Source organism: Rhinolophus ferrumequinum, chromosome 24 (assembly GCF_004115265.2).
Source record: "Rhinolophus ferrumequinum isolate MPI-CBG mRhiFer1 chromosome 24, mRhiFer1_v1.p, whole genome shotgun sequence".
NCBI classification, from domain to species: Eukaryota; Metazoa; Chordata; class Mammalia; order Chiroptera; family Rhinolophidae; genus Rhinolophus; species Rhinolophus ferrumequinum.
Window position 1 is genome coordinate 21,385,781 of NC_046307.1, and position 9,964 is coordinate 21,395,744.

The following is a 9,964-nucleotide window of genomic DNA, read 5'->3' on the forward strand; positions in this document are numbered from 1 at the left end:
ACGACAAAAGGGACTAATTCCTTGCATATGCACGTCCCATACAGGGGAACTCTTTTCCCATTTTTTCCATCATACAGTAACACATCCCCTAGTACTTTGCTGCCTCTACAGCTTAAAATTTAAGTGAGAAATGATTCAAGTCTACCAGAAGTCAGGAAAGATATGGTGCCTGCTGGTAGTTCTCTTGAAGGAATAGCAACATCTAGTATTTATGGAGAATTGATTTTGTGCCCTGCACAAAGCACTTACACCGAATTATCTCATTTAAGGCTCACAGCAATGCTACTAGGTAGGTTTTATATTTTATCACCGACTTACATGGGAGTAAAACAGATTCAGAGAAGTAAAGCAACATTTGCCCAAGTGGTAGGATTCAGGTTTAAACCAAGGTTAGAAGGTTTCTGAAGTCTGTGCTCTTAATCCACTCTGCCGTGCCAGGACTGGACAGTCTCCAGAGGCCACATGAAGCAGTAGAAAGAAGTCTGGGCTGGAAGCACGGAACTTGGGAACCATCTGCATCCAGCCACCAACAAGCTTGGAAACTTAAGCAAATCTCTTCACCTCCCTAGGTCTTCATTTCCTCATCTGAAAACTGAAGTGGCTGGCCTAAACCATGCATGTTGAAGTCTTTCTATAGTGAACTTTAGCTTTGTTCATTCATTCCACAAATATTTATTAAGTGTCCATTATGTGCCAGGCACCATTCCAGACACTGAGAATAAAACAATAACCAATATAAACAAAGTCCCTGCATTCATGGAGTTTGTATTTTAGGGGTGGGGCCGATGAAGACTACAAAATAAACAGGTTAAAAGGTTCAGTGAAAGATAAGCCCAAAGAAGAAAATAAAGTAAGGTAAGAGACTGAGAGTGACAAGTACGGGATGGTGACTATTTTATATGGGGTGGTCAGGGAAGGCACTCTGAGGAGGGGACCTTTAAGTGAAAAATGGAACAATGCAAAGGAAGGCATACAAAATGAGTATACACGGGCTACGCGGAACTAAAGACAGTAATACCTCAGGAGGGTCCAGAGCTAGTAAATGACTATTGAAAATTCCTCAAATTTAAATCAAATGCACATGGACACTTTGTTTAAGCCTCTCCCCCTTTTTGTCCGTATATCTTTCATCATGAATCCAATTCCATGATGTAATTTTAGTATAATTTAGTCGCCTCAAAATTATATGATTTGCTCAGGTTCAACTGTAATTGTTCTAAGCTTAATTGAGTGACTGAGCCAGAGTAGTTCACAGAAAATGACCAGCGATCGATGAATATACGTTATTGCTGGTGTTCCAGCTACTTGGGTTAAACAATGACTTTACTGAAAGATCTCCGATGATCTTGGGTCATTCAGATTGTATTTGACCCGTTTACGTGTTAAAAAAAATTAAGAAGAAATGGTTTCTAAAGTCCATGGATTGATTCTACCTTTACATAGCTCTGACATCTGTTCACATCTCTCCATGTCTACCACGACTGCTCAGGTCCAGTCCACCACCATCTTTCATCTCTGTCTCCACTCTTGCCCCCTTCCAATTCATTTTCCATACTTTAATAGCAAGTTTGGTTTTAAAATGGAAACTGTATCATGTCACTGTTCTCCTGAAACCCTCCAATGGTGGTTGCTACCAACTCACGATGGTGGTGGATACACAACTATGTGCATTTGTCAAAATCCATAGAACTGCACACCTAAAGACAGTAAGTTTTACTGTATATAAGCTATACCTCAATAAAACTGACTGTAAAAATCTCCAGGGATAGTCATTGGTTTCAAGGTAAAAATCTAACCTTTCACAGGGTAGTGATATTATTCAGTGGTTAGATATTCATCCTCAGCCTGGATTCAAAGCCCAGTTTCCTCACATCACTTACGAAATGGATAACCTTGAGCAGGTCATTAACCTCTCTGTACTCATTCTCCTTATTTGTCAAAATGAGATCATAATAGTATCTACCTCTTAGAGTTGTCATGATGATTAAATTAGTTAATTCCCATAAAGTACTTAGCACAGAGCCTGTTGTATTAGTGCTCATTAAATATGCAGTATTACTAACAGAATGACCACCTAATACCCTGCATGATTAGCACCTGTATTAGTGGGCCAGGGCTGTTATAACAAAGGACCACCAACTGGATGGCTTACACAACTGAAATTTATTGTCTCACAGCTCTGGAGGCTAAGAGTCCAAGATTACGGTGTTGGCAGGGGTGGTTCCTTCTGAGGACTGTGAGGGAGAATCTGTTCCAGGCTTTTCTCCTAGCTTCTGGTGGTTTGCTGGCAATCTTTGGCATTCTTTGGTATATAGATACATCACCTCAATGTCTGCCTTCATGCGCACGCACACGCACGCGCGTGTGTGTGTGTGTCCCCGTCCAAATTTCTCCCTTTTTATAAGGATATGAGTCATATTGTAGGGGCCCACCTTACTCCAGTGTGACCTCACCTTAACTAATTACATCAGCAACAAATTCTATTTCCTAATAAGGTCACATTGTGATGTGTATATATAGAACTTCAATATATAAATTTTAGAGAGACATAACTCAACCGATAATAGGCCCTGACATGTTCTCTTATCATCTCTGCCTATAATACCGCTTCCAGCAACCTCCCACACCCATCAGATTTTTTTTGGCAATCTCCTTCTCTTCCCTCAGCTTTCAGTTAGCTATTGCTTTCTTGGAAAAGTCCTCCCTGACATTTTGCCAACCCATCAATAAGATTAGGGACCTTTCTTATGTTCTTCCAGTGTGTCTGTACTTACACACCTCCCACAACCCTTATCACTTTGTACTATACTTTCTTATTTACTGACCTGTCTTCCCACAAGACTTCAAATGCCTCACGGACAAAGATTACTTAATATGGAGTCTCAGAACCCAGATGAATTCTAAGTAAATATTTGCGAAGTTGATAAATGCTAATGTCTCTTTTTATATTCTGAGCATCACCTACTTCATTTTCTATACATGGCTAGACGTTAAAAAGCTGCAAAAATTAGAAAGCAAAAGTTTTTAAGCAACATACCATTTGGTGTTTAGTTTGAGGATCAGAACTCTGCTAGGTATTTCAAATAAAAGGTATTTAACACAAGAAATCGATTGCTCTATTGTTGGACGGATGTAAAAGCAAAAAGGGAATACCGAGAAAAATCCAGATACAAGTAACTGCAAGAAGTGGCCACCACTCCTAGGATTGAAGGAAGAGAAAGGAAATGGAAAGGTTACCAGAAACTAAGAGTCAGAGGATGGTGCCATTTTGGCTGAGGCTGAAATCTCAGAGAGGCAGAAACCACATGGCTGTAGCTTGGATCTCTGAACTGAAGAACACAAAAGCTGATACAGGATGTGCTGAAAGTTGCTGGAGGGAGAGCCATGACTGTCCTCTGCTGTCAGAGGGAAACACAAGATACCCAGCAAGGAGCTCCGGTCGAGGAGTTTGCAGACTTCCAGCCCCAGCACCACAGAGCGGAGATAGGGAGGCACAAAACCAGCACAGGAAAGAACCCAGTACAAAGGTAACTGGATCGCACATAATTAGGAAAGATTCTGTCCAAGGGTTTCTAACCCTGGCTCTGCCACAGGCTGACCACATCCTTAGACAAGCAGCTTCCCTCCTCTGAGCTTCAGGCTCCCCACCCGTGGCAAATGATCTCTAAGGGCCTTTCCAAGTATGAGGAGGGATTTGACAGGAGAAGCACCAGGAAGTTGCTGGGGATTTCTGAACGATGTTGTCACTCTCTAGAAGATCCTATCCCAGGCTTTAGCCATCAAGTAAATATGACATTTCCTTTTTCCTATTCTGCAGCTACCGTTCAAATATTTCAAAGAAAGCAAAGGAAGGAAGAATCAGGGCTGCATTTCTCCAGTATGGTGGCTCCCTTAGACAAACTGATTCCCAAATAGCCATTCAGGACAACATTTCACATTCAGTTAAACGAACAAATAACAGAAATGCAGGGAGTGGGGAAAAGGGAGGGAGGAGCAAGTGGGGAGGACGGGCGTACAAAGAGCACCTGTTTTGTGTATATACAGGGCCTGACACTACTGTGTGTCTCATTCACATCAACACTGTTTCCTCTGGTCCTCTTGTCCTGGCCTTGCTCTGCCTCCCATGGCCTTGTTGGGAGTTCAATCATGGTATAGGGAGCCTTGGTTCGAGTCTCAGAATAGCCACATGCCATCCAGGATACCTAAAGCAAGGCGTTTATTTTTGCCTCCTGTGAGCCTTGCTTTTCTCCCTCCCTGCAGTTCTGCCTACCTCTCAACATCACAAGCAACAAATGAGCTAATATGTGTGCAAGTGCTTTCTCAACCTCGGGACTGTTTACAAAAGGGCAGTCATTTTATGAAAACACATTAAATATGAAAATGTATTTATAAAAATGTGTTACATATACTTAAGATTTTTGCACACAGATGTGTGCTTTCGACTTCAATAAAACAATTACCAAAAAAAAAACTATAAGAAGCAAAAGGTGATTTAAATGTAGTGTAATGTATGAACTAATGGCAGTATCAGGTGATAAGAAGTGACCTACTTAGATAACAGAGCCAATAGCGTGAGTAAATAGATAAAGGAGAGCTAAGTACTCTAGATTTTATAGACATAGCTAAAATTCAGTAGGCATATCCCTTACTTAGCTCTAGCTTTGCAAAAGGAGCCCATGTTTAGTGCAGAAAATTTGGGAACTATAGGAAAACATGGAAAAGAAAAGAAAAATCACCAAATTTCCCCCTCACGCACACAAAATTAAAAGTTCTCTGTGAATTACAAAAGCAAATGGACTGAGGGACTCCCTGGTGAAAATGTTCTTTATTCTTGTCCTTCTTTTCTACTTCTTGACAGACTCAGAAATCAAGAATTCTTATAAGCCGGGCAGGGATAGCAATGCACGGGGTCTACAGAAACCAGGAAGGTGGTATGGCAAGTGAAACAGCTGGGACGAGCCACTGCAAGTGCCATGATAAATGGCAGCTGACCCCTGGCTGAAAGACAGGGACATTAGGGAGTGATGGAGACTGCAGCAAGCTCAAGACTACGTGTCCACAGGGTTGCTTAGCTCCCAGCCATTATTCCATATTTCCAGGATGGCTGGCTCATGGATATTTTTTAAGAGAAGTTGGGCATCTGGAATTTTATGGGAAAATCCCCAGTTTTTTAAATGTTAGTACCTAATTAAATTTTTAACTCTCTAGGCCAAAGACATCTGTAGGCCAGATGTGACCTGTGTCTGCCAATTCTCAACCTCTTCTAAAGGCAACGAGGGTAGGGATTCTTTGTAGGTCTTCGGCAAGAGAGTAAAAGGAGCAGATCTCTAGTTCAGAGATCTCCTGAGGCAGCTGGCGTGAAGGAGGGACTGGAGTGGGCAGAGACTGGAGGTGGTGAAAAGAGAATATTACAGGTAAGTGATGATTGGGGCAGTGGAGAGGGAAGCTGGAGAGGAGAGGAAGGGTGGCGTGGCGTTCAGAAAATTGATACAGGGTGGGGCCTGATGCCCAAGGGAGGTGCCAGTGTTGCAGTTTTGCCTAAAGCCCTAGGGACCCACTGCTCAATTTTGAGGAAGGAAGTACCTTGTTTGGTAACACAACTGCAGAGGAGGAACTGCTTAGTATTAGAGATACCTCTTCCCCAAATAGCAAAAGGACTAAACAAGCCATTGATTCTGGGGCTTGAAGACAGAGCTCCAGAGGTGGCCGGGAGGGGATGTCATGTGGGCTGAGCAGTCTCAACCAGAAAACAAGGGAAGGGAAAGAGGAGCGAAGTGGGAACCAGGTCCTATACCTTGAAGGGATTGGGATGCTTAGTCTAAAATAAAAAAGGCACAAGGGACACACAGGGAGCAGGCAACTTACTTGCAAAAAGTATTTACTGAACATCGTGTGGCAGGGTTTCCAGTTGGTGCTACGTGGATTCAGGGGGTGGAATGATAAGCAAAAGCAAATAAAATCCATGTTGTCTCTGTCCTGAGGGAGCCTTCTGGAAAGACATCGATTGAATAATCTCACCAATAAATGCCCCCGTGCCAAACTGAGATAAGCATTGGGAAGGAAAGGCACCGAATGCGGAGGGCGTGCCTCGAGGGTGGGGACCGAGACTTCCAGGGGAAATGAAGATTCAGCTGAGAGCTAAGCGGTGAGTAAGCGCCAAGGAGGTAAACAGGGGGAAGGAAAGGCTTGTGGGTATCAGGAACAGCGTGTGCAAAGGCCTGACCCACTGGAAGGACTGAGAAGACCAGTGTGGTCGGAACACACCAGGAAGGGCGAGGGGATGGAGAGGGCGAGGCTTGTTCTATAAGGTCTGCTAATGCCTCCATCGGGAAGGCTGCAGACACACTGAGTACAAGATCCCGATGGAGGTGTTGGGGATGTGTTGTTTGCTTTCAAATAGAAAGCGGCCATTTACTCAGTTCCACGTGTCCCAGGCCCTGTCCTAAATCATTGTCTCATGAATCCACACCATAGCCTCAGAAGGTGTGTGTTCCCTTTCCCATTGCTGTCTAACAAACACCCTCAAAACTTAGTGGCTTAATAAACAATCATTTTATTATCTCCCTTGATTGTGGAAGGGGCTCACCTAGGTGGGTTTTGCTTGGAGCTTCTCATGGGTTTATCGTTAAATGGTGGTTAGGGCTGGAGTTATCTGAAGGCTGGGACTGCGCTGAAATGGTGGGAAATGCTGGGGGCACCTCTCTCTGTGTGGCTTCTCCCCCTCGTGACTAGTTTGGGCTTCCTCTTTGCATGGAGGTCTCTGGGAAGTGTATACGGTAGAGGTCTTCCCCTAGAGCAAGGAATTCAGGAGAGATAGGCAGACATCGACACTCCTCATAAAGACTGACCCTAGAACTGCCTCGATGTCACTTCTGTTATACGCACTGGTCACCGTAGTTAGACTAGATTCAAGGGAGTGAAATAATAACCTCCACCCTTCGATGGGCCATGGCGTGAGCATATAGGAGGGAAAGAATCAGTGACGGCCATCTTAGAGATAAGCCATCATCGTAATTCCAGTTACTATCCCTGTTTTACAAATGAAGGGATCAAGGGTCAGAGAAAAACTTCCCCAAGAGCCAAAAACCAGCAGCACGTGGCAGAACTAGAATGCAGACCCAGGTCTAACGGACTCCAAACCGTCCTGCATTTAACCACTGTGAGATTCCTTCAGTGGGACAGTGGAGCAACGGGAAAAGCCCTGGGTTCTGCTCCCAACACTCTGACTCACTGTGTGACATCGGGTAAGACTCTTCTCACCTGTGGGCCTCATGTATGCAGTGAGCGTTGGGCAGCTCTAGGGTCCTCGGGTTCTGAGGGGCTGTGCTGCACCCTCTGAGCTGGTTGGTCACCAAAGGGCTCCTTCCCCCACTTAGCCCATCAGCGTGTCAGCTCCAGGGTGGGGCAGGGGCCTCCGCTCTTCCTCCTTCTCTTTCCTCGTAGCAACGCTCTCTTTGCTCCCTGGCTGCTCTGTTTACCCAGCCTCTCCTCCACTTTCCCCCTTTACTGTGACCATAATCAGTAAGCGACGCCTTCGGCCTCTCCCTTCCACAGCTCCACGGCCTCCCTTGAGTGGCTGATTTCACTCTTGACTTGCAACTTTATAGAGGCTGAGGCCAACATCTTTTTTATGCCAGACAGGGCACATCAGGCTTTGTTGCATTTGCAAATAATTGGTACGTCACGAGAGTATGTATAAGTGAATCCATGCTCTTGCTTTGTGCAAACTGCCAAACTGTACACTAGAGGGCAAACCCCCTGAGGTCAGGAATTGCATCTAACTTACTGGTCACTGTACCAACAGCGCCTTAAAAAGTGTGTGGCTCACAGTAGGCAACCAAAATATATTTGTTGGTTGCACCAGCTAATATTTTTTTTAATCCCGGGCATTCAATTCTTTAAGTTTCCACTTTATGGTTCAACTCATCCTCAAAAATATTTGAGTTTAATTTTCTTCTTCCGTCTATTCTAATTCCTGATATTTCTTTTCTCCTTATTGGTTTTTGTGAGTCTGATGTTTTGGTCCTAGGAACATTCCCTTTCAACTTAAGCCATCAAAATTTAAACTTGCCTCTAGACCAGGGGTGTCCAAACTGCGGCCCACAATCCATTTTTAATTGGCCCGCAGCAAATTCCAAAAATATATTTAGTTTACTTAAATAAACCAGGTGAGGCAATACGTACTTCACCTGGAGTGAGTGGCCCGGCTGTTTGTGTATTTTACTGCATACGGCCCTTGGTGAAAAACGCTGAAAAGAATTTGGACACCCTGACCTTTCACTCTTCTTTACAGTCTCAACTAAAATGTTAAGGATAAAAAGCTGTAAGAGAGATTGAGAGTCAGAAACCTCAGCTTTTAGACCCATTTCTCCTACAGTCTCTGTGATATTTCTCAAATTCCTTCCTTCCACACTGTGGATCTCGATTTCCCCATTTAGAATGTGAAAGGGTTGGAATATCAGTGGGTACCTTTTTAGCAATGCAGCGTTTGCACAAATCTAATTTTATGCAGAAGGAGCAGGACATAGAAAGCAGCTACAAGTGGAGCAACTCTGGTTCGGGGTGACCCTTGCTTTCTGTGGCTGCCTCTGAGGCCCCTCTGCTGAAACAGGGGTCTAACGAGCTGGGCAATCCTTACAGGCCCTCCAAGTCTGAGGCAAAACGATTCATAGGCCTGTTAATCCACTGGACTGTCAAAAAGGCCCTCATCAGCAGGCAGAGGCAGGGCTACACACTCATGTGCTCTCCAAACCGAAAACCGGCCCCAGAAGCTGCTTTAGCTAGCTCAGTCTTTTACTGCTTCCTCATTTGTTCAAGCTTTTGCCTTCTTTATTTTCATTTCCTGGTTTCTTCTGACATCCTTCCTCTTACTCCTCCAAAGATGTTACTGTTACTAAAAATTTTAACACTTTCTACTTTGACTTCTTGGCTGCTATCTGTTGCACATCCCCTCCCCACCCCCACCCTGGTCTCCATAGTCACTGACTTATGATTGAGTTCACTAACGTTTGCTTAAATTGCATCTCAATTTCGTCACCATAAAAAGGTAGTGGTGATCAAAGGAAAGGACTCTTGACAGTATATTCTAGGATTATCCTGGGCCATTATCCTTTTTTATTAAATTTCGCTTTTTAATAGTACTCGTAGTAAAAACTCAAACAGAACAGATGAGTTAAAAAATGAAAGTAAAAGTACACTGTCCTGTCCCACCCTCCCCACCAGGGCCATCTGCAAGTGCCCAGTCCATTAGACACTATTAGCTATTTCTGAGTGTCGTTCCAAAATATGGTTGTGGAAATAGAAACACGTCACTTACACAAAAAGGTGACACACATACGTGTATTATTTTGTTTCAACCCTTTTCACCTACTATCTTGGAGATCTTTATGAATCAACACGTATATCTACCTCATTCTTTTGAACTGTGGCCTAAAATTCCATTGCACAGTTACACTCATTTGTTGAATCTATTTACACATTTCCCTATTGATGCATATTTGTATTGTTAGGTGGATGTCACACACAATGGTTTGTTTACAAAAATGGGGACATGTTACACTGCTGTGCAATTAGCTTTTTTACTCAATGATATCCTTTGGATATTGCTTCATACTACCTGGTACAGAGCTCCCTCTTTTTAAGAAACTAACAGATTTAATTTTTTTAGAGCAGTTTTAAGTTCACAGCAAAATTGAGAGGAAGATACAGAGATTTCCCATGTTACCCTGCCCCACACATGTATAGACCTCCCCTCCTCGCCCCACACCAGATGGTACATTTGTTACCACTGATGAACCTCGTGGACACATCATAATCACCTGACGTCCGTAGTTTGCGTTACAGTCACTTTTGGTGTTGTACATTCTGTGGATTTTGACGAATGTATAAATGCCATACGTCCACCATTGTAGTATCAGATAGAAGAGTTTCACTGCCCTAAAAATCCTCTGTGCTCTGCCTACTC